The sequence below is a fragment of the Ctenocephalides felis genome, unplaced genomic scaffold (genome assembly GCF_003426905.1).
Source record: "Ctenocephalides felis isolate EL2017-DRISC unplaced genomic scaffold, ASM342690v1 CF-g0.4_SCAFFOLD_03571, whole genome shotgun sequence".
Lineage (NCBI taxonomy): Eukaryota > Metazoa > Arthropoda > Insecta > Siphonaptera > Pulicidae > Ctenocephalides > Ctenocephalides felis.
This window is the reverse complement of record NW_020539725.1, coordinates 58,315,477-58,342,934: the sequence shown is the minus strand read 5'-3', so window position 1 is coordinate 58,342,934 and position 27,458 is coordinate 58,315,477. Positions and strand designations below refer to the sequence as shown.

Sequence of the window (27,458 nt, the reverse complement as noted above, 5' to 3'; positions counted from 1 at the left end):
CATTTCATTTATTTAAATCGACAATTATCGTATTTTTTTCCACATTTAATTACGAAAAAACAGCACATCCAATATATAGCAAATCACAATCTGAGCAATCATTTGTTCAACTAAATTTTGAATACCTTGAAAAAAGTTTCTGATCTAGTAACAGTTGTATATTAGTGGTTACCTAAAACTGTTGAAATTAAATTGGACAATCAAAAATGAAAAATTTGTATATTTTTACATTTGAAGGCTTTTTGAACATTTTGTTATACTCTAAAAAAATTGATGATGTGTGATTAACTGATTTGAATAATTCATTCAATTTGTATTGATAGGGAAACGTGCTTATAGTTTTTGGCAAACGCAGGTCTCGCCGTTTTGAAGATATGAGGCAAAAAGGGCCAAGAATGGCAGTATTTGAAACAAATTTGAATGATTCAAAAGTTTTGATTGAGTAATTAATTGAATTCGTTTTACGAAGGCAGGTCCAGTGGTTTTGGAGATACGAAGCAAAAAGTGCTAACTATAGCAGTTGTTGAGAAAACAGCGCATCCGATTAGAGTGATTCAAAAAAAACAGTTTATGTTGACGATATTTTTATTGTGTTTCTTGCAAGAAAACATAGATAAAGGTCGTCGCTTATATTAATCTATAAAATACGAGCATGAAATTCACAGTATTTATAAAACTTATTTGAAAATATTTTACATTTGTTGATAGATAAATGTCGTCGCTCAAATATGAACACTTATATAGATCTATAGAATATGATGATAAAATTCACAGTATTTATAAAACTTATTTGAAAATATTTACATTTGTTGATAAATAAAGGCCGTCGCAAATATGAACACTTATATTAGATCTATAAAATATGACGATGCAATTCACAGTATTTATAAAACTTATTTGAAAATATTTTACATTTGTTGATAGATAAAGGTCGTCGCTCAAATATGAACACTTATATTAGTTCTATAGAATTGACGATAAAATTCACAGTATTTATAAAACTTATTTGAAAATATTTTACAATTGTTGATAGATAAAGGTCGTTGCTCAAATATGAACACTTAATATTAGTTCTATAGAATATGACGATAAAATTCACAGTATTTATAAAACTTATTTGAAAATATTTTACAATTGTTGATAGATAAAGGTCGTCGCTCAAATGAACAATTATATTAGATCTAAGAAACATGAAGATGAAAATCACAGTATATAAAATTGATTTGAAAATATTTTACATTTGTTGTTACTCTTTGATATTTTCATTGATGATTATTAACTATTTTTATTCGATAATGTGTAATTACTGTACAGAAAGTTCCAGCAATTTGCCTCAAAGTACAATGTCATGTCACCACTAGTTCTTAACAGGTATTGTGTTCAAATAAAAAACATACCAAACTGGACACCTATTAAATCAATTGTCACATCCTGATCTATTCTTATCCAATTAAGTTAGATTACTGAATGAGTAGATAATATTTAGAATAACCTTAGATGATGCATTACAACTATGATACCCTTCTTAAACGTCAGTTTCGTATGACTAAGTGTGCAAAGTAACGTAAAATTAAGTTTCACTCTTGAACAATATGACAATATATCTTCTTAGGAAGCATATCCTAGACGACTTATAACGTGCACCATTATATGCATGAATATTTAAGTTTCACTTTATTAAGATGCATTTCGAAGACGCCGGCGAAGGAATTTTAAGTGAATATTTGCAACATTTTAACGCCTAGAACTTTGTAATGTGTTTTGGCTTTGCGACTTGACAGTAATATATTAGCAAATTTTAATTAAGAGATCGAAATAGACAATGTTGAAAAAACACACTTTTATTGTATACATTAATGTAAATTCTTAGTAGATAATAAATAGAATGGTAATAAATTATATATTAGGAAGCTGTTTTTTATATATGTATGTATGTCAGTTCGTCTGTTGCCTGGAAAAGCTCATGTACGTCCCTAGGCTTACATCAAAGTAAAAACGTTGCAAAAAGATATAAACGGATCTGATACCCAGAAGCCAAAATAGGAATGGTAGAGTCATATCTTTTGATATGCTAATTACACTGGTAATGTATTCATTTCACTTCCCATATGATGGTTTTATAGACGGTCGACCGTACATTTTACTAGAAGTAAATACACATAAAAAATATAATCGAACAGGTCAATGAGTTCGATATTTTTGACATTGACGCTTTTTTCTTAAATATAGTCTTCAGGTAAATGTTAATTTTTTTATCATTTTTTTTTTTTATCACAATTTATATTTGCACTTGAACACAGTTATAAGTATTTTTTACCGAAATTTTACATCTGCCAATTAAATTTCATTTACCGTCGTTTCCCAAACTTTTTCCTTCATAATTCATTTTGACAATTTTCCCGTTGAGACCTCGTCTTTAGAATCAATTTAAATTCGACATCATAACGACGCATAAATCGCTCAAGCATGGATTTTGTGGGAAAGACAGATCTGAATATAATAAAATTTCGTATCAAAACTTTTTTCCTTAGTTTGCTATAAATTGCTTTTTAGGATTTCGGAAAAATAAGGGTAACTCATACGAGTTAAACAATTTTGAAGTAGGTCATGACACAGTTGTATATTATTAGGAAGTAAATTTTAGGAATAATTTTTTGAACTATAAATTGAAAAAAGTATTGTTGATCAGTAAGATTTGCTAACACTGATTATATTTTTGCACATTGATCGGTCAAGCCGATTTTAATAATATGTACACATTTTGTGTAAATTTTTTTGGGCTCCGTACCAAGATTTTTAATTACAGTACGGGAAGTTCCAACAATTTGCTTTAAGACACGATGCCCTGCACCCCACTAGTTTCTTCTCTGCGATATAGAATTAAAAATTTATGTAATAGTGATATAGATAGTAATGATATTGAAAAAATAAATCCTAAGTTTCCCATATTAGTAAATTTATTTGTAATCCACGTGGAATTAGAAGATTTTGATGTTATTTTATTACTTTGTAATATTTTAGATTTTAGTTATAATCAACTTAGAATCTAACAAGAACTAAGTAAGAATGTAATAATATTCTGGTTATGATCTTGGTTACCCCTGTTTTATTACATCTGCTCTGGTAGTTTTATGAAATAAAGGAACACAACTAAAGTAGCAACGACAAGAAACAAAAAATATTCAAGGAATAAAGCCGAGAAAGAATGAAGTTGGAAAATTTTCTTTAAGATTTCTTATCCGATAGATAGCAAAACTGTCAAAACAATGCGCTTTGCATCATATCAGTTGAACAAGCACATAAAGCATACAGTTCTAGATATCAAATGAAATAAAATTTTAATGTCAAACAACCACTGGAAAAGATTTGGTAACATAATGTTATATTGTGCATTTGAAAAATAAAAAGACAAAATAACGTATAAAAAACAAAGAAATTTTACCTTTTGAATGATCAGTTTGGGAGTCGTGCTAATTTGATTATGGCAAAGACTGCTAAGGCTATTTTTTCACATTGAATAAATACACATAAATGTTTTCAAATAAACATTTGTATCCTTTGAAATCGTATCTTAGAGTTTGGAATTTAATATAAATAAACTCTTACGCTCATTGAGACTTCTTCCTGCAACCATTAGAATACGTCCCAAATTTAAAATTATTCTGATACAATAATGTAAATCTTCTGTTACAATTCCTCACTATCATCATTTATGTCATTCTTCGAATGACTCATTGAGAAACATGTATAACAAGTGTTAGTTGGCAAAATTAAACAAAATCCTCGCTGGCAAACTTCTTACATCGAAGTTTTGCCCCGACGTCGTCGCGTCGCCCCAAAGAACGACGACGGCAGCTAGTTGAAAATGTTCATAATTCGCATTTACGTACGTAATCTCGTTACGAGAAGCTACTAATGAAATTTACAATTTTATTGAATTTATGCTTCAAGAGAAGTTAGACGGGCTACTTTTAGTAAGTATCAAAGAACCAGCAGCTCAAAACTCAACACTCGCTAGCGCCGAAGCGCGGTGCACCTTTTCGTTACTTGTAGTGCATTTAGTGGAGGTGAAAAATTTTAAGGGACAGAGATAGAAAAATGATAAATTTTTATTAAATAATTGTAATATGTAGTCTAAAAATGCATATCAAATATGATTCCTAGAAGAGAAGTAATCTCGGAATAAATGTGCCTGACCCGTTTTAGTGTTTTCCGCACTCTACAGAGGGTGTGTGCCTCATTACTCTTTTGAGTAATTTCAATATAAATAACTGATACTGATACTACACGTACTTAATATTTTTTTGTTATATATTTTTATGAGAACATATTGGTGATTTAGTAGAAAATATAAAAATATATAAATATACTAATTTCAATTCAAATTAATCATGTTTATCTTTTCTATATTATATATTCATATAAATATTAACCAGAATTGAACCTGGGGGTAAATTTACGTGCGTTATGGTGTATGGAAACAACTAAAATTAAAGTAATGGTGAATCGGTCGTGTTTGCAATCTATTTATACTTTGTCAATGATTTCTCATTATAAATTTTATAAATGGTAATTCCATGATCAATGTAAAAATAATTTCCAATAAAAGTGCCAAAAATGCTAACTCAGTTCTTAAGAGAACGGAGCGTCCGATTTTAATAATTTATAAAACATTTTACTTGTATTCATAAGATAAAAAATTGATTAAATTTTTGGGAAGGCAGGTCTAAGGGTTATAGCCTCTTAAATGTAAGTTAAAAAATGTCATTTGGCGGTCAAAACTGTTTATTGGACATATGTTTACCAAATTATTTTATAAAGATTTTAATAATGTGTACAAATTTTGTGTAAATTTTTTTGGGTACGTTACCAAGATTCTTGATTACAATACGAAAAGTTCCAGCAATTTGCCTTATGCCATGCACTCCACTAATTTTCTGGATAATATTACCATAATCACTTTTGTTTATAAATCATTTATTTATAAAACAGCACGAGTTCTATAAATAGAAGAATTAAATTTTTTCAATTTTTAAGAAAATTTGAAAATTTGAATATTGAAAAAAATGAAAAACTGCCTTTTTAAAAATCATGAAATTTTTTAAAAAATTAGATTTTTTTAAATACTTTTTTTTGATATATTTTTGAAAATTTGAAATTTCTTGACTTTCGGATACCCATTCAATCTAGGTAAAGATATGCAAAATTATTTTGAAAGCTGATGTTTGTTTTTTTTCTGAAAATGTTGAAATTGCTTGAGTTTTGTATTCCCATGCGCTATAGGTAAAGATATGCAAATTTATTTTGAAAGTTCATGTTTGTTTGTTTGTTTTTTTTTTTGAAAATTTTGAAATTTCTTGAGATGGATACCCATTCATTCTAGGTGAAGATATGCAAATTTATTTTGAAAGATCATACTTGTTTTTTTTTTAGTTTGAGTTTAGGATATCCATTAATTTTAGGTAAAGATACGCAATTTTTTTTGAAAGCTGATATTTGTTTTGTTTGAAAATTTTGAAATTTCTCGAGTTTTGAATACCCATTAATTCTAGGTACAGATATGCAAAAATTTTCATTTTCGATTTTTGGACGATTACTATAACTTAACTTTAAAAAAAGGTTAGATTTGCAATGAAGAAGATGAGATTTAAAAAAAAAGAAGAATGAAGGATTTATTTGTATATAAGCAAGTATAGAATATGCATAAAAAATAGCCTACATTTCTATATTGCAAAGTATTGTTAGTTGCTATATGCTCTGAGTAAGCGAGGCCAATAAAAAAAATAAAAAAAAAATTTTCGTTTTATAATGTTTTTAATTTATGTTCCAAAATGTCCATACCGCATTAAAAATAAAATATCTTCCTTTGACTTTAAATTTGACAGTGCCATTAAGTAGCATTAAATTAACTTTTCTTCCATGCACTCGCATCAGACTTTTCCTACAAAAGAATTTTCATAAAAATATTATTTTATATAAAATGTCGTTTCCTTAAGACATTGCATGGGAAATTCAATACCACTTATTTCCGTTTTCTGTTTATTTTTTATATTGAATATTCCGGCAGCTCTTCCGTAAGTATTCGCTAACAATGTAAAGTCGCTGCAAATATAGTCACTCGGGTATTGTTACCGGCATATAGATAAGTGCATCTTACTTATATGAAACTACTTATATAATGTACATTACATAAGTATCAAATGTACTCTACTTGATTAGAAATCGGATTAGCTACCTCCTTGTATGGACAGGAAAGTTCCGGGTGCACTTTGCAGGTGCACGCTGCCGCCAAGATAATTTGCTTATAAGTGGGTTAGATGGTGGAAAAGAGAATTTGTAATGGTTTACTGATAACATAATCGAGACACGATAATTACTAAAAGAAAAGAATCGTGTAATGTTCGAGTGGGAATTATTTACAAAGAACTACGACCAATTTTTTTAAAGCAGTGCACCTACATTCACTATACACCAACCATATTATCTTTCATCCAAAACTATGTCAAATTTAAAACTTTTATCCTTTGTCTCACGATGTGTGCCATTCCCTGTAATTTGCTTGTAAGAGAATTAAGTTCAACTTTGCTACAGGATCGACTTCCAATGGATATCAGATAACGTATTCGAAACCGTCTCCTTGATAATAGACCGTAGTTATTTTCACTGGCTAATCTGTGCATAGCCAACTCTATTTGTGGGAGTTGAAAACTTTTGTTAGAGTTGATTTAAGAGCTAATCTGCGAGTTAAATAATTTTTAATTGAGGTATTGATTATGTGAGTATTATATATTCTCAAACAGGTTCAAAAAAGGTAGCCACTCAAGCATTAAACTATTCAGCACGTCTTCTCATCAATAGGAATCAGAAGCTGTGTTCTCAAAATCGTTGACGGAAAATTGTATCCGCACTGACATTCAACCAAATTTTCGTCCAATAGACATCAGATAAAGCATTTATCGAGGTCAATTTACGCATTCAAGGTTACAATAAATCATAATGGGCTGTAACTTGGCAAAATTGTTTAAAATACAATTATGGAGGAAATCTCAAAAAACCTCGTCGATCCGATGCAAGCTAAAAAAAAATGGCACAAGGTCAAAGGTAAAAAAAGACTTTTTTGTGATTTTTAGCTAAATGGTCAGTTTTATCGCAAAATTACGTACGACAATATTGTAAAGCATAAAATGACCTACAAAAATGCATCAATACTTTTTTTGCTCAGAGCTAGCGTTTTAATGATATATCACTTTGAAAAGTACGTTTAAACGAGGTAGTGCTTAGCTCAATTTTTTTACGTGGTTTTTCCAGTAGGCCTTTTTCACGGGCCTATTGTGATTTTGTTTGTTTCGAAAGTCTTGGAAAATAATATTTGTGAATTTGGGTTGGCAAAAATAAAGGCTGTAATTATAAAAGAGCAACTAAATTTATTCCTGGGAGTCTAATTTTCAAATTTTTCTACATCTTTTTCGTATCGTTTTTCTTGATCTTCTACTTCTTCTACTTCTTCTTCGACTTCTTCTTCTTCTACTTCTTTTTCGACTTCTTCTTCTTCGACTTCTTCTTCTTCTCTTCTTCTTCTCTACTTCTTCTACTTCTTTTTTTCCTTTTCTTCCTTTTCTTCCTTTTCTTCCCTTTCTTCCTTTTCTTCCTTTTCTTCGTTCTCTTCCTTTTCTTCCTTTTCTTCCTTTTCTTCCTTTTCTTCTTTTCCTTTTCTTCCTTTTCTCCCTTTCTTCCTTTACTTATTTTTCTTCTTTTACTTCTTTCACTTCTTTAACTTCATTTTTCTTTTTCTTTTCTTCTTTTTCTTCTTCGTCTTCTTCTTTTTCACTTTGAGTATAAGCTTTTCTTGGTTTAAAAAAATAAATAATTTGTTCAGTTGGAGTTCGATCAGTATGTAAGACGAGTGAATCAATATCTTCACCAACAATGATAGTACTATTTGTCACATTAAATTGCTCTATCGATGTTTCAATAATTACTATATCAGCGTGATTATTTGCTTGTTTAACTATTATATTTTCAGCAGTAAATTAAGTTTTTATCATTGAAATGAACAGTGATTTGTTATGACTATTTGCGAGGAACTCAAACAAATTATGTATTTTCATAAACCAGGAAAAGCTTACACTTAAAGTGAAGAAGAAGAAGAATAAAAAGAAGAAGTCTATATTATGATAACTTCAATTTATAAGTCTTAATAATTATCTACAAAGTATACCGACTAGTCATTTTACCCCACACTCTAAATTGTCAGTTCGAACAGATTACAACATATTTCCCCCGTCCTGAGTAATTTCTCACTTTGCAAATAGCCCAGTAGCATGATCATGTGTCTCTTAGACATGGCGTAGGAAATTCACGAAGCTTTCAGCGTTTACGTCGAAGTCTTTGGTAATATGATAGCTAACTAATGCACTTTGAGGCTTCTACTCGCCTCGAACGGCGAACGGCGAACGGCGAACGGCGAACGCATCCTTCAACGATGCATTTGGCGATCACCGGTGCATCCCACTTCTGCGAATGCATCCAATAGTTTCGGCATCATCTTACGATGAAATTTTTCTATCAGAATGTAGGATGGAAAATGGAGAATTTATGTTTGAAAATATTAAAAGAAATGCTCGTTTATAATAATAGATTTGGCGACTGACGCACATTAATTCAAAATATCAGGTGTAGACTCACATGGATGCTGTGGATTTTTTTTGTAAATTTCCATAAATTTGTTCCCAAATTCATTAACAAAAAATTATATTACTTACATTCTCGCGATCGACATAGAAAAATGATGACAAAGATCCAAATTGAATTAGAAAGTCGATAGAATTCAATAAAAAATATGTTTTGTGAATCCACAACGAGAAGTGTGACGTACCCTTAGAAAACATGCCTAGAAATGAAAATGCACTGACCTTTGTTTGAAATCACCGATTACCAATTTGTTATCTGAAACATAAAAGAAAAAAATGATAATTTTTAATTATAATATGGAATAATAACTTGTGCTTAAATAAAATATGAATTACTTCAAATATTTCATAAAGATTTTTATGATGAGTATATTTTTAAGACACGGCGCTTATGCTTTTCGTTATTTCTTCTCTGAAACAGACACAGGGCACGATTGCTTTGAAAAAAGTTCAAAATTTTCAGAAAAAATCAAAGTATGAAAAATATTTCAAAACATAAAAAAAACAATTTTTTCAGAAAAGTCAATTTTTTCAAAAATTCTCAAAAATCTTTTTTTTTTTCGAAGTTTTCTAAAAAATTTTGAAGATTTTTTCAAAATTCTAATGTTTGGTACGGTTCCAGCAATTTGCCTTAAGGCACAATGTCATGCGCACCACTAGTTTTTCCCAATTTTCCTAACATTAACTTTCAATTTATATCATTTCACAACCTGAATAAGTCCTTCTCCTGCATCCATGTGGGAATAGAGAAGACTCGGCAAAGCTTCTACTTATCCTAGAGTAGTGGTGAACGATGAGAGGTTCCCGTTACCTTTCTCGACGACTATCTACGTCATCCTACCCTCCTATAACACGATGCACTAATGACTGGGAATTATTTACACCTGCGTACGTATGCGACGTAGTGTCGTGTCGGCAGCGCTGCATTTCGGTTAAGAGCTAATTACTTATCGAGGCGCACACAAGGGACTAGACTGGGTTCATTATGGAGAAACTGCTCCTGGATGAATCTGATTCATCAAGATTTTGCCATGGGGTTGATTTTATTTGAAAAAGTAGTGGGGCACATGGCATCGTGCTTTAAGGCAAATTGCTGGAACTTCCCGTACCGTAATTGAAAACCTCGGTACGGAATCCAAAAAAAATTACACAAAATGTGTACACATTATTAAAGTCTCTATAAAATATCTGATAATTTGATGTTCAAATGTCCAATAAACATTTTTGACCGCCAAATAGATTTTTTTAACTTATTTTCATTGAGAGTCTAAAATCGCTTCCCAAAAATTTAATCAGTTCTTCATCTTGTCAATACAAGTAAAATGTTTTTTGAATTATTAAAATCGCTCCGTTCTCTTAAAAACTGAGTCACCGTTTTTGGCACCTTTGTCCCGTATCTTCAGAATGGCTATCCTGGCTTCTCCAGAAACTAATCAGCACATCTCCATATCAATAGGAATCGATTGCTTTTAGAATATTTCAAATCATCCATAGGCCCAAATCGTCGACAATAAATTCCTCCACACATACACATACACATTCATTTTTTCTAAAGTGTGCCAAAGTTTCTATAATTTACTCTACGAGAAAAAATAACAATTGTTTCTATAATTGTAAAATGATTTTTTTAAATGCTGTATTTTTAGGTATTTGTTTTTATAGACAAAATATAAAGGTTAATAAATAAGACGACTTTTGCAAGAAAAGAAAAACCCAATCAAGCCTAGTTAGAATGAAAAGCCTTATTTCATATTTCATTATGCATTAAAAAGCCTTATCTAATATTTCTAAGAATTATAAAAACTGAATTAAAATCTAAATTTTTTTCGATGTTAAAAAGAGATTGGCAAATTCTAAATTAACAAAAAAATTGACTTGAAAATTTTGCAATCACTGGGTCTGCCTCACCTAAAATCTAATCATTTCTTCACATAGTCAACACAAGTAAAATGTTTATATATATATATATATATATATATATATATATATATATATATAACAAATAACATGTGTAACTTTTCACAACCGACATATAATACGTTGCTTTTAAAAATGAGGCTATGAAGCCATTACTTTTAGCGCCATTTCATCTTGATTGATTTCAATTACACTTGTATTTAATTACATATGGTATCATTTTCCGATATCAATTCAGCATCAGAAACTGATATATTTTGTAATTGCGTGCTTTTACTTTTAGCAAATGTTTTATGTTCCCAAGACTGAGAAAATATAAAGCATTCAATTGATGTGAGAAATTCTACTAGAGTAAAATGAGATATAAATGTGAGAACTAAGAACAAGAGGTCTATACTGTTGTATATAAAATTAACAAAGTATTATTTGCAATAAATATGTCACAAAAGGACAAAGAGACATATCCACAATGCAAATTATTATTTTACTCAATTTATGTTTTTACGATTAAACAATTTGCATATTCACTTTTACAAATGATTTATTACCATATAAAATAAATAAAATGAATACGAACGACAATAGTTTTCATATTAAACCAACTCTAGTCCAGCTCAAAACGTGCACATACGAGTGCATATGTCAAAACTAAATTAATAATTACATAAATGTTTTCTCTGCGACATTTGTTGCGAAAACGTGATTGTAGCAAATAATTTCACATTTTCATTTTCAGTTGCACAGTAATTAAATTCAGTTCATTTGCGTTTGCTCTTTATTTTACATGTAATTGCCGGAATGGCCTGGCATCTGCATGCTAATAAATAACATTTTCCAATGACTTTGGCAATTACATTTTGTATTATTAGTTATAATGGGTTTTGTTTGTTGTAATTGCTCAAAAGTGGAAAATGTGATTTTGAAACGTGACTTTTGATAGATAGATTGGGAATAAAAAATCATTTTTGTTGCATTCAAATAATTGTTCATGCAGACAATAATGGGTAATTTTTGTTTCATTCAAATAATATTTCACAATAATTGGATATATAAACCACACTCCCACTTTTATTTTTGACTATTTTTATGAAACTTTTTTTGACGATAGAAATCATGATCTTATAAAGCATACTAATATTTTGCAACTTCACGCTAAGTAGTTAAATTTAAAAAAAATCAACGTTTTAAAAAATATGCTGAGTCAAAATTTGAGCAAGGATTCGATTTTGTGATGTGACTAGTCAAAATTTGAATTTCGTTAACGTTTTCTCAAAAACGGTTGAACCGATTTCCCAAATTTAAAAATCATTGGATTAAACACAGAGATAAACTAAATAAATGTAGCTAAGTCATTTTTTGAAATTAGAAAAGGGCAAATAATGTTAAGTCGATTTTGAAAATTCGATTTCAACACGAATCAAACTTGATTCTACCTTAAAACTATCTTGGTATGATTTGATTGCGATTTGAAACTGACTTGATCCTGTCTTCATTCTAACTAGATTCTTACTAATAGATTTTGAGTCGATTCTACTTACTGGATTCCCACTAAATTCTTACTAGAAAAATATTTTTAAAATCTAACTCCGCTAAAAGGAAAAATTCGCAATGATTTCATAAATAGCTATTTGTAAACGCTAATATTAATATTATTATTATTATATTATTATTATTATATTATTATTATTGTCTTATTATTTCTAATATTATTATTTTGTTATATTTATTATTATCTGTAACTTATTGTTTTTGATCCACTTTATTATTTTTCTAATATTATTTTTATTATTTACAAATTTTATTTATTCTATTCATTAATTTTATTATTATTATTACCATTTTAACTTTATTTTGTATTAAGTCATAATACTAAGGATATTATTTAAATAAAAATACTATCCTACATTTTGTACTCCTTTTTTATTTAAAATTATGTTATTGTTCATTATTGTTACTAGATGCGAAAATATTTAGAAGTTCCTACAAATATTGTAATTAAAAAAAAATAGGAAAAAAATCTAACTCCTATAGTAACTAGATTATAACTAACTTCCAACTTAATTCCAATTAAATTTTAATTTACTAAAATAATACTTACAGCTTTTTTACTAACAAAAAAAAAAGTTATTTGGTGGAGTTATTAGATTTGCTCGGCCTGATAATTTTACAATGATTTAATTTTTTTCAGAATCTAATTTTATCAAAAGATATTATTATATATTTCCTTAAATTATATTTTTCATCCCCCTTATCAAGTGCTACTATATCCATCTATTATAATCAAAGTTTCGAATAATTTATTCACACCTCGTATATTACAACAAAATATTTGAAATGCTTTCAACTTTATTTGCACTCGGCTTTAACTCGGATCGTGTTTGTTATGTCCTAGTTTTTCGTGTGTTATTTTCATTTATGTTTGCTCGTATGCGAGTGAACGTGTGTACAATTAAAATACGCCCTCGTTTAATTGCTCGATTGATTAGCAATTAAATTAATCATAAACGAACTTCAAAGGGCGACCGAATAAACCGAATAAACCAACTGTTCGATATTCATTCCCTAATGCCTTGTGGAGCAACTCCATGTTAGGCTGGTACTTCGGGAATGAATTATGAAAATTTTGAAAATTTATGAAAAAGGTGGATAAATTCAATTTTTTTAAAAATACTGATTATGCGAACTAACCCATGACAAATTGCACCAATTTCTCTTATTTCATCGAATGTTTTCTTTACTCCACTTCGCATAAGGTAAGTCATAATAATCAAGATAAAATAAAATATCAATAATATTTTTTTTCCATTATCTTAACGTTTCAAAATATTCTGAACATTTTGGGACACCTCAAAAAAAATTGATGTATGCCTGTATTGGTGTATGTTGCATGTGTGTATAACTGGTAGATGCATAGGCAGGTAGACAGCTAGACAGTTATACAAGTGAACAGATAATCAGGTAACAGAGTAGATGAGGAAACATGTAGACAGATGTGTAATCTGGTAGACAAGTTGACTGGTGGGCAGGTGAACAAGTAGATTGGTAAATATGTAAACAGGTAAATAGGCACTCCAGTAAACAGATACATTTAAAGACAGAAAAAAAGTTTACAGACAATCAGGTAGACAGGCAAACAGGTAGACGGAAACAAATGTGGAAAGGTAGATAAGTAGTCAGAACATATATAAATTTAAAAAATGTTGATCAGCCCTTTCCTATATGTGTAAACAATTGATTTATTATTTACACATATAGGGAAGTTGCCACAAAGAAAAATGCCACTTACAACTATTCTGATTGGGTTTTATAAATACTGATTTTTTGCATAATTAACTCTCCGTATGGCAAGTTATAGTAATCGCAAAAAAATCGAAAGTGATTTTTATTTCATATCTTTACGTTTCAAAGGTTTCTGAACAGTTTAGCATATCTTAGAATAAATGAATGTATGTGTATGTGTGTTCGAATATAAATTTTCCTCGACGATTTCGGGAACACGGATGAAGCGATTAAAAAAACTATCGATTCGTATTGATAAGGAGACGTGCTGATTAGTTTTTGGCAAAGGCAGGTCTAGCCGTTCCAAAGATATGGGACAAAATATTCCAAAAACGTTAACTCAATTTTTGAGAGAACGGAGCGCATGATTTTAAAAATTCAAAAAACATTTTACTTGTATGAACAAGATGAACAACTGATTAAATTTTTGGGGAAGCAGGTCTTGATGTTTTGACGATCTAGTAAAAAAAAGTAAAAAAAAAGCCATTTTGAGATCAAAAATGAATATTTGACATATGCACATCAAATTATTAGATATTTTAGGGAAATTTTAATAATGGGTATTAATTTTGTTTACATTTCTATAGGTTTCGTAACATTGTTTGTCCGTTAGACGGCGACATGGCGTTTATGCGCTTTGATATTGGGTCTCTATGCAGATAAAGCAGTTCGATTGCTTTGAAAAAAAGTTCAGAATTTCCAAAATATTTCAAACTAAAAAAACATTTTATTTCAAAAAAGTAATATTTTTTCAAAAATTTAAAATTTCTCAAAAATCTAATTTTTTCAAAGTTTAAAACATTTAATCTTTTTGAAAAATTTAATTTTTGGTACAAAAAGTTCTAGCAATTTGCCTTGAGGCACGATGCCATACACCACTAATTTAATCTATAAAAATGCATTTAAAATAAAACCAATTTTTAATTCCTCAAAATTTAATCACATTTTTATTATCAACTAAGACGTAATAAAATTTCTAACGATTCCAATGTGCACTACCCCTAATTGTGTTGTTATTTAGTGTAGTTATTAACTTCCCGTAGGGTAAGTTATTGTAATGGGCCGAAAATCGGAATTGAAAATTTTTACATTTCTCGACGTTTTGAAGGTTTCTGAACGTTTTGGCATACCTCAGAAAAATGGAGTGTGTGTGTGTGTGTGTGTGTGTGTGTGTGTGTGTGTATGTATGTATGGATACAAATTTTCGTCCACGTTTTCGGGCGTACGGATCAACCGATTTGAATGGTTTAAAAAACATTCGATTCCTATTAATAAGGAGAAGAGCTGATTAGTTTTTGGCAAAGACAGGTCCAGCAGTTACGGAGATAAGGAGCAAAGAGTGCAGAAAATAGAAATCGAGTTTTTGAGAGAACGGAGCATCCGATTTGAATTATCTAAAAAACATTCCATTAGTAATGATTGGGAGAAAGGGTTATTAGTTTTTCGCAAAGGCAGGCCCAGCCATTTCGGAGATACAGAGCTAAATGTACAAAAAATGGCAGTTTTTGAGAGAACTAAGCGTCCGATTCAATTGATTCAAAGAACTTTCTGCTTGTCTTAACAAAATAATTGATTTTAGAAAAAAAAATTTGTACCATTTTTTTTTTTTTTTTTTTTTTTTTTTTTTTTTTTTTAATTTTTTGTATATCGAAAATAATTCAGATTTTATTTTTAATTCTGACTATAGTTCTAATATACTTTAAACAAATAATTTCAACTCTGCAATTCAGTTTATATAATTCTTATAAATATTAGACAATAATACAATATTTATAATAATCTATTTGAAAACATTCAATATTCCTCGAACGTTTCGTTACGGTACGGGAAGTTCCAGCAATTTGCCTTAAGGCACGATGCCACCCACCCCACTAGTTTTGTTTGCGTGTTCGTTGTAGCGGGTAAAACTCATAGAATTGGTGTTCATGTCGACCCATTCGGAATATATAGGTCGTAATCGCGAACCGATGCGAACGTATGTACCTACGAGAGGAAACATGCGTTTTGCAAATATGAAATTACCGATATTCATTCGGCGGCGGTTATGATTGATTTGCCGCAAATATTTTACCCCGCGCCGTAAAACGATTCCGACGATCAGATAGTAATATTTCAACGCGATGGATGAGAACAAATGTGGAGCACGGGGATTATTTTCAATATCGATTCGTTCGAGTTCGAATCCCATATTGGGTATTTTGCAATACAAACATATTACACGATTGCATGTGCGCGCAAAGATGAGCAAACATTGTAGTTATCTTAATATCCGCACTATGATGATCCCTCGTGATCTTACTATTGAAATTCTCTTGTAAAAGGTACTTAATGACAATCAAAATCAATGGAATTGATAAATAATTAGAAAATTTATAGAGAACTAGAAAAAAGTGGTACTTAATTTTAAGTCAAATTGCAAGAACATATCCAATAAAAATTAGATTAGAATTAAATTTAGCAAATTTCAAAATTATGACCGTAAAATAAACTTTTCATTAACTTACAGCAGGGTAAGTTACAGCAATAGTAAAAAAAATTAAAATAAAAATTTTCTATATCTATGTTTCAAAACCTTCTGAACATTTTGGCATATTTTAGAAAATATTGGATGTATGTGTGTGTGCACCGATTTAAATTATTTGTATGACCAAAATGTCTATTAGTATTAAAAGCTTCCTTCCTTCGAATAACTCAGATTGTTAGGCTATAATTTAACCTATGTAGCAGTGAATAGTATAAAACATTTAATTGCTGATATAATCTATGTATTTAATGGTTTGTCACTAAGTTCTAATTGAAGAAGATATATTTATTTATTATATATTACATATGTCGTTACGCGGACTTTCCAAATTTGCTATCCCTTTTACAAGGTGTAAAAGCTCAATGCCATGAAGATTGCCGCCTTCATGGCCAATATAATAAAATGAAAATACGTCCGAACATTATTCAAAGAGAAAACTAATTCCCATTATGCCGACTAGTTTTTAGCAAAACTTGGTCCAGCCGTTTCGGAGATACAGAGCAAAGAGTGCAAAAAATGGAGATACATTCGAATGGTCGAAAAAAATCAAAGTACTCAAAAAATTTTTTTTTTGCTTTTATAAATTTTACTCAAAACTATTTACGTAGAAAGAGAATAAAAATAAAATTTTATCTGATTTTGGATTTTGGATGGAAACAATAACTTTCCAATAGGAAGCTGAATCGATGCACATATTTCATAATTGGCTCCGTGAATACGAAGCACTTGAAACCATAGTATATTAGTCCATAATGAGCATTAATATGGTAATGGTGTGATCCACGGTAACTTTATCAAATGAATTAGTTCATAATTATACACCTAGTCATTGCAATTTTTCATTCATTATGGATCTGCCCTATTTAATTATAATAATAATACAGTATTCCAGTCCAGCTTCAACTAATGACCATAATTCGTTATACATTGAATCGGTGTCACAATACATTTCCAGTGTAAAATTATGCATTTTGTAATAATGATTCAAATTACGGAATTATGAAACCGCATTTATGGGTGCTCCGTGAGTGCGTTTGACATCTGTAATGAATGAAAATTGTATAGCCGAAACGTAATTTCACTGCCTCATTTCATTGGAATAATAAAATATTACAATTTGGAGAAAGGGACTTGACAATAGTATTCGTGACGTGAGCTTTGTGTCATTGCCAATATGAATTTTATTGCAATCGTTGATATAAATGAATATTTAATTAACTGCTCAATTCGTTCGCGCGCAAAATGAGGTGTGACAAATTTACAGTTCTAGCAAAATGATAAAAAATAATATAATAAAATAATAGATGATATATTAAAAATTTTATAGTTTTACGATTTTAGGTGCAACCTTGCATATGTTTATATAACGTACTCAAAGATATAATGAACTTCTCGTTTTTACCTGAAAATCCAATTTGCTAATTCAATGTATTCTCGACAGTTAAAGTTGATATTGAATTGCGTTAATCCAAAATTTTAATTAGTGGTATGGCATCGTGTCTTAAGGGGCGTTGTTTAATCATGTGATTGCTTTTCAATGATTTTTCGACCCCTCCCCCCTTGGTGATACTTGGTGATATTTAAAATTATTTCCCCACCCCTACCAAACACCACGTGCATTTTTAGTAACTGGAAAAAATCGTATCTTTTTTAATATTTTTAAGTTTTTTTGATTTTTTTGTATTTTTTTTTTTAAATACAGATTGAAATAAATGCACGTGATATATCACTAGACCCCCCTCCCTCAACTTGATTATTTGTGATATTTTGTCAACCCTCCTTTAAGCCTTACGTGATTAATGGACGCCCCCTAAGGCAAATTGCTGGAACTTTCCGTTCAGATTAGATTGTAATTTTATTCTTTCAAACAGATCCTAACTTGCAGTTTACTCGATTCCAATCAGACAATGACTAAATTCTTATTAGATCTTCAGTAGATTCTTGTATAATTTTGACAGATTATTACTAACATCTTATTAGATTCAAATTGGATTTCTATTGAATTCTTGCTAGATTCTGGTTAGATTTTACTTTAGCTTTAATTTGATTATAACTGAAATCTAAAATATTAAAAAATAATAAACTAATACTAAAAACCTTTTAATTCCAAGCGGAATTCAACTAAACTTACTTGATTCTAAATTGATTCTAACTTGATTACACCTTTCTTCTAACTTAATAAACGCTAAAATCTAGCTCAAATATTGCTAAAGTCTTACTTAAGTAAGAATTAGATCTCGTGCTAGTTATTATGTAAATTCGTTAACATTTGTAACAATGGGCTGAGCTTTTAAGAAATACATTGTGTTTGTGCAGTAAAATCAATATAATTACACATATAAATATTTTTGAGAACCAACAGTTGGAAATCGCATTGATCAATTTTTAGTCAAAGCTGAAACTTTATCTTCAAAATAAACAGGTGGAAATTCGATCTAAATATCTAAAAGTCAATTTTGATTGAACAAGTCGGTAATGGTAATCGGTAATGTCATGCTACTTGCTTCAAGGCAAAACGCCACTTACACCTAGTTGTAGATAAAAATTCGACTAATTTGAAAGACTAATATAAAAATCATAACTTTTGTTAAAAATACGTAAAATTATAATGCTACTGCCCTAACTGTCCTGTGACAAGACGTTTGGCTAAAATATTCACATACCATTACTTCCACCTGAAACCAAGGCAAACTTGGTCACTTTTTTATTCAATATACCCCATATCAACAATATGAATATTCATACTAAAATCTATTAGGAACGACATGTGTACCGCACTTATTATTCCGCCAAATTCATACAAATCATTTCCGTCACTTTAAGAAAACAATTTATTGCTCAAACACCGGAAAACGCCTGAAACTGGTCGTTACAAATACGAACATATCGGAAATATTATAAATAATGCTTTCTAGACATATGCACGTGGACTGGACAGAAATTCCGAGATGGATATACAATAGAACAAGAAGGCTTTCCCATACCAAAGTCTTCGTCCAGTCTTATAGATACAAATCGTTGATAAATAATTCAGTGCAAGTCACTGTGTTTGCGAATACGGGGAGGGCCAGTGACCGCCAAAAGGAAATGATCGATAATAAAGGTTTTAGTAGGAAAGAAATATGTAGATGACCGATATTTTAATAATTTATAACATTGTACACCAGTACAATATGAGGACAAAACTACTATTAATACAAAAATTTGGAAAGGATATGTCCAGTATCTAGTATAAGGACTGACAATGAAATTTAGTCAACAAAGCCAAGCCTAATCAATTTTATCACTATTTGCGTCAAATTATAATATTGTATGGGAGTGCAATATGAGAGTATAACTGGTCATAATGCAGAGCTCGGTTTGAAATCCACCACCATTATCTCAAAAACTAGTTGGTATTGGTATTTTGCCTTATATGAACTTATATGAACTTCCCCATATGTGTGAATAATCGACTTAATGAATAAAAAATAAATTAATTTATGAGTGATTAAAAGTATTACGAGTGGATTTATTACACATAATTGAAAACGAACGAACACGTTAACTCAAAGTATTTTCTAAAAGCAAATTTTCAAAATTTTTATAATTGAACTAGTTTCCGTAGGACTTTAATGTTTTAGTGTGTTTATTTAGACCACAGGTTCCCAAACTTGTTTGTGCCGTGGACCCCTTGCAATGTTTTGTATGAATAATAAATCAACCCACAAAATTGCTTTGAATTCATGGTTGAACTATTCCTCCAACCATCCTCAGATGGTATGTTCTCAAAAATGCATGATTCGATTTTGACAAAACTTGGCATACATTGTTACTACACTTTACTAAATATTTGACAAAAATTTAAAGTTGAAACATTCAATAGTTTTTGAGATATGCCAGGTTGATGGGTGGCTGGCTGACTCCGCTCTCAATACTAGTATTGAAACAGATTGTGCGTTTTTAAAAATGCATAATTCGATTTTGATGAAACTTGACATACATTATTACTCTACTTTTCTAAATATTTGACAAAAATTTAAAGTTGAAACATTCAATAGTTTTTGAGATATGCAAGGTTGATGGGTGGCTGGCTGACTTTGCTCTCAATACTAGTATTGAAACAGATTGTACGTTTTCAAAAATGCATAATTCGATTTTGATGAAACTTGACATACATTGTAACTATACTTTAGTAAATATATGATAGAAATTTAAAGTTGAAATTATTAATAGTTTCTGAAATATTCTAAGTTAATGGGTGGCTCGCTCGGCGCTCAATACTAACATTTAAGCAGATGGTATGTTCTCAAAAATGCATGTTGAAATTTTGATGAAAATTGACATTGTTACTATACTTTACTATTCATATGTAATGTTTTTCTTTACTTTTTGGTTCATTTCTGAATATGCCGTGAACCCACATTTTTATTTCATGTAGCCCCAAATTTTCTTTTACCTGCCACGGGCCCTTGATGGGGGTACATATAGACCACTTTGAGACTCACTGATTTAGACTATGTACACTATTGTTATACCAAGTAAATCGTCTAATTTTAATTTCAACAAACGTCAAAAAAACTACTCATTTCTGCAAACTATGATGTATTTTTAAAATTAAACTATCTGTCTTAAGGCCGACCATGATATATACAGCTAAAAAAAGTTCCATAGAAATCGGCTTAAATTTTTTTTCAACAGTTAATTACAGGAAAACGGCTTGGTTGATTTTCACCTAAAACGAATCAGTATCATTCCCAACTAATATCTTCTAAACAGTTTTTGATTTTTTAAAATAGATTCGGTAGTATAAGCTTAAATGTGGACGAAAAGTTTAACGTTTTTATTTAAATTACAAAGAAATGACTCTGCAGATTGTCGCACAAAACTGACAAATGATAGTCCTTATTGAAATACATCGAATGGCTTTTAAATTTCTGAAATCGGTTCAGGCGTTTTTGAGAAAACGTCGATCAAAGGTCAAATTTTGACAAATGCCAAAAAAACGATACCAATTTTTGCAAACTTTGACGAATTTTCAAAGTTAAACCAATTGTCGTAGGACCGTAATATTTTAGTATGATCTAGGAGACTATAGTATCTACCGTCAAAAAAATAATAATGAAAATCGTCGAAAAAAAATTTTTAACACTTCATTACAAGAAAACTGCCCGGCCGATCTTTACCAAAAACTAATCAGCAAGATTCCCAATCAATATCTTTCGAACGGTTTTTGTATTTTCATAATCGGTTCAGAATTGCGGGCTAAAACGTGGACGAAATTTTTTCACTTTTCTGCTATTTATAAGGACACGGCTTGGCGTCGTCAAAAGGAGGCTCCATAAAACCCACTTTGAACAAATGATAGTCCTCATCGAGACACATCGAATGGCTTTTAAATTTTTAAATCGGTCTAGCCGTTTTTGAGAAAACGTCGGTTTACGACAAAAAATCTGTTCACACACATACGCACGCACACACATACTTTTTCCAAATTTGGTCTCATTCGATTCACAATGGCTTTAAACGTCAAAAAACATAAAATTAGCGAATTGGATTTTTTGATGAAAACAAACTTTTCCTTTGGTAAGTTAAAAAACACAAGTGTTTAATAGTATTATTGCTAATAGAATATAACACCTTCGCGGACAGTAAGTTCCATCTAGATACAAAAATTGACAGTTATTTTATTTTCAAATTAGCTTTGATATCAAAAATTGGATTAAACATCGTTTACAAGGGTAGTCAGATTATAATTTAATCGTAATATTCAAAGAATGTTATGACATCCACGTCAAATAATACAATTCTATTTTACGCAATATGCTTTCCCAAGCTAATTGGTAACCGCGGGAAAAGATAAGATAATACAAAAATACCCAAAGAATCTCTTGGTCATAACCTTGACAGATATAATAATTACAAAAACGTATTAATATATACAATTAAATCTAAAATATATTTATAAAAGAATATAAACCATTTAAAAATTAGTGAATATGTAATTTAATTGCAATTAATTGTATCTGTATCTTCACATCTATTTTTTCAAACCTAAAATGATTACAACTGGCTAGTATTTTAAAATATTATATCACACCATTTGTCCAAAATAATTGACTTTAAAACATGAATGCTATAGCATTCATGTCATTTTGGATCACAATAAAAATGAATGCTATAGCATTCACGTCCGAAAAAGTGTTAAAATTATCTTAAAAATTACTACTCGAACTCATTTTGTCGTTGGCTCCATAAAACCCACTACCCGGTAGTATTCGGCAATCTCCACCTCGTCCTTATTCTCTCTCAACCCATTCCAAAGTGAACAAAAAGAAAGAGCGTAGTGGCAAAACGGACATAAATACATTATGTTTATCTGGACACGGCCGGAATCCCGCTATAAGAAAACAATTGGAAGACGAATACTGGAGAGATGAGAGCCAGCAGGAGGATGAGCTGGTAGATGGTAGTTGGTACAGGACGAGGAATCGGCGAGTGGAACAGAACGTATTACCGAGACTTGAATACACAACAGACATTGGGAGAAAGAGAGCTGAGTAGAAAGGAAATATTTGGGATATATTTTTTTAATTCTATTTTCAATAGCAATCAAAATACAGGACAATTTTATGAGCTATTTGGCTTATGCCATTCACTCGCACACATACACACACACACACACTTTCAAACAAACATATAAACTAGCTGTAAGTGAAATTCCGTCTTAAGGCAATTAAGGCATTGTGCCTTAAGGCAAATTGCAGGAACTTACCGTACCAATTTTTTTTTTTTTTAAAACTATTAACATTTTTGAAAAAATTCTACTTCGAAAAAATTAGATTTTTTGAGAAACTAGAAATTTGACAAAAAATTACTTTTTTTGAAAAAAAAAAAATGAAAAAAATGCTTTCTTTATTTTGACATATTTTGGAAATTCTGAACTTTTTTCGTAAAACAATCGTACTGCTTTAACAGCATAGAGACGAAATATCGAAGCGTGTAAACGCCGCGTTGCCATCTAACGGATAAACATTGGTACGGAACCCATATGATGTAAACAAAATTTATACTTATTGTTAAAATCTCTATAAAATATCTGATAATTTGATGTGCATATGTCTAATGATCATTTTTGACCGCCAAATGGCATTTTTTTTTACTTTTTTCATTAGATCTCCGAAACCCCTAGACCTGTCCTTCATGAAAAATTAATCAGTTATTCATCTTGTCAATTTAAGAAAAATTCATCGGTATCGAATATTCATTGAATAATTCAAATCATATTACTTTTTTCTATGGTAATGTTCAGAAACCTCTAAAACGTAAAGATATGCTAAAATTTTCATTTTAGAATTTTTTGGGATTACTATATCTAACCTTACAAAACAATAAAATGATTAGAAATAAAATATCTGATTTGAATCTATCTTGAATTCAACTAGATTCTGAGTAAATTTTAATTATATTCTAAATAGAAGCTAACTAGATTCTAACCAGATCATACCTTGCACGTATCCAGATTCTAACAAAATTTTACATAGATTCTACTTTGATTCTATTTTGACTCGAACTAGATTCTAACTTCGATCCAACTTGATTCTGAATGACTGCTATTTAATGTATATATAATACCAAAAAAACTTGACATTCCTAGTTGGAAAGTGACATGATTCAGACTAAAATATTACAAAACTCTACGAATTCTAAACGAATTCTAACTGGATTGCAATCACGTAACAATAAGATTTTTCTAAGACGCTTGGCAAGTTATTTCTAGATTCTTATTGTATTCTCGTAAGTTGGTTATTGGATTTTTTTTTAGATTATTACTATATTCTAGTTAGATTATTATTATATTCTAGTTAGATTCTTACTGAATTCTTCTTAGATTCTAATTAAATTCTTATCAGGTTCTAAATAGATTCTAATAGGGAATTTTAAAAAAATCAAAAATGTTTCAAATCATCATAATAAAAATAAAATAACTAAAGCTCGTTCCAGATTTAATGAGCTAATAACGGTTTGATCGACAAAAATAATTCATTTTGATAAAGATTTTTTGAGCAACCAAACTTTATCTAAATAAGTACTAGATAAATTAATTAAGATAAATGCTATTGCATGAAGTGCATGGTTATGTATGATTTTAATTACTGAACTGAATTTTTCATAAATATTTTTTTTCATATCACGCGATGCTCGATACAAATTGCAATTTTGTATTTACTACTAGCCATGTGTCTAATCTCATACATATACAGTATCGGCGATAAAGCAACACGTCGATATAACCTCCTTCTGGATAAAACGAGAATTGTTGAAATTTTTTCCAGATCGGTCCACGCCTTTTCTACTAAATTGAATTTAACCCAATGCGTGGATAGTAAACTTCATTTGAGTCGTCGCTTCGAAATAGTTACACAAATAAATATATACGATAATTTGTTAGAAAAAAACTTTACTCTTAAAAATAATTTTACAAGGAATGCTGAGAAATTTCCACGAAATATTTTCATCGACTGATTTGATATAAGAATTTGCATTACGAAAATATCTTATGAGTTATCTATAAGGAAAGAAACAATTTTCATCTAACATTAAACCCCAAAATTATATATGTCTATATCAATAGTATATCAGGAAAGTAAATAAATGACTGACTATTAGCTTCGTGCGTAGTTTTCGACTATAGTTTATATTGGAGCATAATTTATTCAAATCGATATTCGCCCCTGAAATCGATTCTCATTTCTAACACACGCATTGAACTTGTGGAAATAGAGCTGATAGGGTCAAAATTTATAAAAATATTAAAAACATTAACATTGAGATTAATAATATAATAATTAAAATTTTAACTTCCCGAAAAAAATCTGTTTTCGCCAAAAAAATATATTTGTTGTTTTAACTTTTCTCGGCGAGATAGGCCATTCTGCAAGTATGTGATTAGTTTTTGGAAAAAATTGATTATAAAAATATATGTAAAGTAGTTTTATGATCAAGTCACTGATGAGTATGATAGTACCATATTAACACATTTACTAGGTACACATTTTAAATATAACTCATAACACAATTTTTGAAATTCAAAAAATAATTCTATGTCAGCATCGTTGCAACAAGATTACGTAAGTAAGAACATATAGGGAACAAGTTTTCATTGATGTATAATTTGTTCCTTATTTTAATATAATTATTGTATGTATATGTATTGTATGTATATTTTTTACTGGATCTATGTCTATAAGTTTCGTTAATATTTTGGAAACGAATTGACGAACAAACTTTTGCATTATTAAATTGTAATCACTTCATTGCTTACCTCATATAATGTCGTACTCGCAAATGTGAAAAGCAATCTATTCTTTTATTTCAATTTATAAAGGAAAACATGAAAATGAAAATCATGCAAGATTTTTATATAACATGGTGAACTATACTAATATATATTTTTGTTCGACGTCGAAACATATTCTTGACTTAGTTTTCATTCGAAAATATTTACTGTGTTCTTTCTGGCATGGTATGTGTATTTATTTTTATATATTTTCACAATATTAATTTTTTTGTAACATGTTTAAAGTATACTAAATTTTTAAAATTTAAAATGATGACACACATGCAGTGTCAAAACGTACAAAATAAATAATCATGATTTCGTGAGTTTTTATTTCGACAATTTTGACAAAATCAAGAAATCTTATATACTAACCTCCAACAAAAAATAAAAATATGTACATATAAACTTAATTAAACTTCTGATATTGAAGGAATATAAAATTTGCTAAATTTTGAAATTGGTTCATAGAACTATCATAGTGAGTTAAACTTGACGATTAAAATTGGATTTTAGATTTTGAGATCAATTATCAGCATTATTTGAATTTTTAATCATTAATTTATAATTATAGTGTTAATTATTGGTAATTGTAGATTAAAATTATTTTTTTTATTATAATGTTATAATATTACGTTATCACTTGTTTAATCTTATTTTTAATTTTCCGTAGGGTAAGTTATTGTGATCGTCCAAAAATTGAAATTGAAAATTTTTGCATATTTGCATTTTGCGTTCCAGAGATTTCCGAACATTTTGGCATATCTTTATAAAAATGGATAAGTGTGTTTGGATACAATTTTTTGTTCACGTTTTCGGGCGCACGGATCAACCCTTTTGGATAGTTAAAAAACCATTTGAGTCCTCTTGATAGAGAGATGTGCTGATTAGTTTTTGGCAAAGGCAGGCCCGGACGTTTTGGTGATACGCAGCAAAGAGAAAAATTTTTGAGAAGTTTTGGGGAACGAAGCATCCGATTTGAATGATCCGAAAAATATTCAAATCGTGATGATAGGGAGAAGTTGTGATTAGATTTCGACAAAGGAAGGTCCAGCCGTTTCGGAGATACGGAGCTAAATGTAAAAAAATGGCAAATTTTGAGAGAACTAAGCATCCGATTTGAATGATTCAAAAAACTTGCTTTTGGAAACGAATGCTTTTGGGGATTTTTTTTTTTTTAATTTCCAAAAAATATTTTTTTACAAAATTTTATTTTTCGATTATTTTATTATGGTATGGAAAGTTCAAGCAATTTGCCTTAAGGCATGATGCCATACACCATCCAATCGTTGTAATTATATTTCATTAAGTTATATTTCACTACAAAATTGTAACTTATTTTTATTCAAAAAAGAAATTCATAGTAATTTTACAAAATTATAAAAATATTTCTCCACCCCTAAAAAGTTTTTGATTTCTATTTGAAGAATAAAATAGTTTCATTTCAGTACAGCAAATATACTGTTGTCCTTTCATAAACTTCTAAATAAAAATAATTCCATAATAACAAACAAAGTAAAATCTTTGTCCAATCTACCCACAATGTCTTTATTAGCTGTGTCACGAAATTGAAGTAAAACGTTATTATGCATGTAAATTCGGTAATAACAACTTTTGCTTAGTGAGTACACATAATAAAGTCATAACTTCGGAACTATAATTTGTGTTCCTTTTATTTTGTTCCCCACGGTGAGATTGCGACAAGCTTTTATTGACAAATTATACACAA

At 29.7% G+C, this 27,458-nt stretch overlaps 1 protein-coding gene across 1 annotated transcript in view; it reads right to left on the bottom strand.

The window, feature by feature from the left end:
- LOC113386380 (arrestin domain-containing protein 17-like) overlaps positions 1–27,458 on the bottom strand; it is a 188,680-nt gene that overhangs the window by 153,895 nt on the left and 7,327 nt on the right. The window contains exon 2 of the mRNA XM_026624163.1: positions 8,913–8,946. The gene's annotated coding sequence lies outside the window, so the exon portion shown is untranslated. The remainder of the gene's footprint in view (positions 1–8,912; positions 8,947–27,458) is intronic.